The sequence below is a fragment of the Haliotis rufescens genome, unplaced genomic scaffold (assembly GCF_023055435.1).
Source record: "Haliotis rufescens isolate VD_foot unplaced genomic scaffold, xgHalRufe1.0.p SCAF_32, whole genome shotgun sequence".
NCBI lineage: Eukaryota > Metazoa > Mollusca > Gastropoda > Lepetellida > Haliotidae > Haliotis > Haliotis rufescens.
Genome location: NW_025964024.1, coordinates 168,361 through 172,519, shown reverse-complemented (window position 1 = coordinate 172,519; position 4,159 = coordinate 168,361).

The following is a 4,159-nucleotide window of genomic DNA, read 5'->3' as shown; positions in this document are numbered from 1 at the left end:
ACGTTATTCACAGCGAGTTATTGATCGCGTTTTCTCTTAAGAAGGATGCGCACGTAAAATATCGAGGATAACTGCTGAAAATCCGATTTCGGAAACAAAATTAAAATTAAACAGCCCGATACAACATCGAAGTTGGTATAAGTTTTACCGCATTATCTTAAACGTAAAACGATTAACATGTGATATTTCCGAAACTGTTTTGTTTGTTGTTGATTTAACACCGCACTCAGCAACATTCCATCTATATGACTGTGTAAACAGTAACGTCTGGACCAGAAAAACCAGTGATTGACAGGAGCTTCATTCTACACAATGTGAATACGATGACATGCATCTACCAAGTCAGCGAGTCTGACCACCCGATTCCGTTTAAAAATAGCCGCCTCTTACGACAAGCATGGGTTACTGAAGACCAATTCTCACCCGGATGTAACTGGGGGTCCGAATTTATAAATTGTCAAAGAATTATTAGTTACTGTGTATATATTACATATGTATACTGAACCGCAAACGAAACGTCACCATGGATAGATATATGAGAAACCTTTTTTGTCGAAACGCTGTAAGCATACTTTGAGACATATTAAAAAGATGAAACTTGGCAAAACTTATCATCAAGGTTGAAATTAAAGTGACAAATGTCTCTGAGAAAATGGCATCACAAGTTAGTATTTCGTGTGTCCGCCATGTGGATTGATGACTGCCGTGCAACGTCGATACTCGTACATGGAATGGATGAGGCGGTCGATGAAGGCCCTAGGCACTTGAGCCCACACTCTGGAGGAATGCCTGACGCAGTTCAGCTGCAGTTGTCGGCGTTGGTCGGACGTTATTCAGCCGTCTTTGAATCTCGTCCCACAGGTCCTCAATGGGATTTGAATCGGGACTGAGGGCAGGCCACTGCATGGTTCTGATGCCATTCTGCTGGAGGAAGTCTCTTGATGTTCTCGCAGTGTTGGCACGGGCGTTATCATACTGAAACTCGTGGTTGCTGCGACGTGCCTAATGAGGTATGGCGTGAGGTCTAAAAACTTAATCAATGTACCGAGCTGCTGTGACACCATTGGCTCCCCCTGGACCGATGTTCTGTAAGACCACATGGCCGACCCTCTGTGCAAGACCGATTTCACCCCACACCATGATGCTCGGACCACCCCACGAGTCTCTCTCAACAACACAAGCATCCGAATAATGTTCTCCACGGCGTCGCCAGACTCTCTCTCTCTCTCTCTCTCTCTCTCTCTCTCTCTCTCTCTCTCTCGCTCTCTCTCTCTCTCTGTCTCTGCCATCTGCTGTTGAGATACAGTAACTGCTCTCGTCTGAGAAGAGGACTCTTCTCCACTGCTGGTGGCGCCAATGCTGGAGCTGTGTTGCCCACTGAAGACGGTCCCGGCGATGACGTGGTGTCAGAATTGATCCTCCGTGCGGCCTGTGACAGTGGAAGTGTCTGCTCGTCAATCGTCGACGCACGGTGTCCGCACTTATGTGTCGCTGGTGTGTCCCCATGGTCTGTCGAGTAGTAACCGCAGCAGTAACAAAGCGATCTTGAAGATGCTGTCGCACAATCTGACGATCCTGACGTCGGGTGGTAACACTTGGTCTACCACTACGTTGTCGGTCATCTGTAGTGTTGGTGGTCTGGTACCGTTGCTGGAGCCTGTATATGGTCCTTACGTGGACTTGAAAATTTTAATGCATTGGCTACTTGCCGGGCGATTTGTCCAGCTTGCAACCGTCCAAGGGCTTGGTGTCGCTGATTTCTTGTCAATCTTGGCATGTGGTAGCAATTAAATAACGAATGAATTTGCTTGTCAAATGTCATGTTGATTTGTTAAGAGGAATAAATGATTATATGTCTGGTGTAAATTAATTTTGGGACTTTGAGTATTAAGATCACGAGGGACAGCAAGACAAATCATGAATCCGAGTTACGAGTAGGATCTTCCATGTATTACCCATGTTCTTTTTCATATCGTCATATAAACACCCTTAAAGATACTCGGTACGTCAGGTCTTCAGCAACCCATGCCGTAAAAGGCGACTAACGGGATCGGGAGGTCAGGCTCGCTGACTTGGTTGATACATGTCATCATATCCCAATTGCGTGGATTGATGCTCATGATGTCAAGCACTGGATTGTCTGGTCCAGACTCGATTATTTACAAACTGTCTTCATAAAGTTGGAATATTGCTGAGTGAGGCGTTAAACAACCAACAAACAAAACGTCATATAAAATCAGGGGGGGGGGGGGGGGGGGGGTGGCCTAGTGGTTTAAGCGTTCGCTCGTCACGCCGAAGACCCGGGTTCGATTCCCGATATGGGTACAGTGTGTAAAGCCCATTTCTGCTTAAATTCTATCATCAAAATAAGTATGATCATCTCTTGCAAATGGTAACCAAACACGTTTTCCAGGAATGTGCCCGTTAATATAGTTTGTCACTATCAAATAGTGATTATACCTGGTGTTCGCCAAAAGGTAAGGGTTTACTGCCATACTGGTGGCATCCAAAAGAAACACAAGCAAAGACAAATCATTTATTTACCTGAACGTATGGTACAAGTCAAAATAGGGAATTCATTCGGACATCGTCTTTGTCACTGATGCGTTAAATTGGGAAATGTCCTCCACGTGTCCACGATAAAACGTTTTGAAAGCTTTACTGGCTCCTTGAATGTTGTAATCTTCATCAAACAACTTCTAGGATGGCACAGGAACACCTTGGCCCACTGGCACAAAGCGAATTTAGCGCTAAGACTAATGTAAGCCTATGTTAAAGTAGGGGAATTACGATCATCTTAGCGCTAAGATCGCTTTGTGCAAGTGGGCCCTGACGTTCAGTAAAGAATTAGCAGCATCGGGAGAGACTTCTTCATCAGATGATAGAGAGTCCAAATGACGACCTATATTTGTGTTTGTTGGTTTTGAGACACAGTGTGATAAAAGTAATCAGCAGCCCGGATTCCCCACCGCCATCGTGTGAGATCTTAGCGCTAAGACTATAGTAAGCCTATATCAAAGTATGGGAGTTACGATCATCTTACGTTCGTTGGTAATAGAGGCTCATTTAGCTTTCAACCCCTTAATGTTACGACAGTGTTCAGTTTGTACCTGTTGCTAGCAAGCTTCACACGCTGTCCACCTTTCTGTCAATTTTAAAATTCTATTTTCTTATGGTTTGCCATGCTCAGATCAATTACATTCATGTTGGATATATATATATATATATATATATATATATATATATATATATATATATATATATAATATTATTTATTAGCCATTATCAATTTCCATTTAGTGCTCATCTCCATGTCTGCACAACAAATGTATTTCCTATTATGAAAGGCAAGATTTATTTAATATTTAAATGAAACAAAACGCTGATGCTACGTTTTTCATCCAGTGAAGGCATTTGATAAATTGATAGGAATAAAGTTCAGATATGTGTTATTACAGAAGGGTATTCATGGTAAAATGTATAATGTTTTAGAAAGCATGTGCAGAAATGTGCGTGCTTGTGTAAGCTTAGGAAATTCGGTGTTAGGCAAGGCTATATGCCTAGTCCTGTACTTATGATATTTTTCATTAACCAGTTGGCTATTGATATGATGGAAAGTGAAGCCAATGGTATCTTTGTAAATGATGTGATTTAGGTCATCAAGATGTTGTTGTTTGCAGATGGTATTGTTTTGGTATCCGATTCAGTTGTTCAACTACAAAAGAAGCTATTATGAGTCTAACGTTTTTGCCAAACGTGGAATATGGAAGTAAATTTAAGTAAATCAAGAGATATTTTTATAGGCGATGCAATTGAAATTTTTCTGATTAATCTACAGTTTAAATTTCTACTGGAAATACCACTGTCAATGTGTGCAGGATTGTACTCTGGGCCACGGGTCCTCCATCACTGAACTACAACTGTGTGTGTGTCTGTCATTACTACAATCTTAGCGGAGTACACCACTTGCGTGAAGGGGTGCAGGGAATAGTGTATACATCTATACCAAAACAATAACTTCTTTTAACATTCGCACACCCAACCAAACATTTCAGCGGGTGAGCTACCGAAACTACCACAGATTACATTTACTGTAAGCCGATGGCATCGATCACGTATTACATTCTGTCACAAAATGGACGACTGCCATAGGATAATC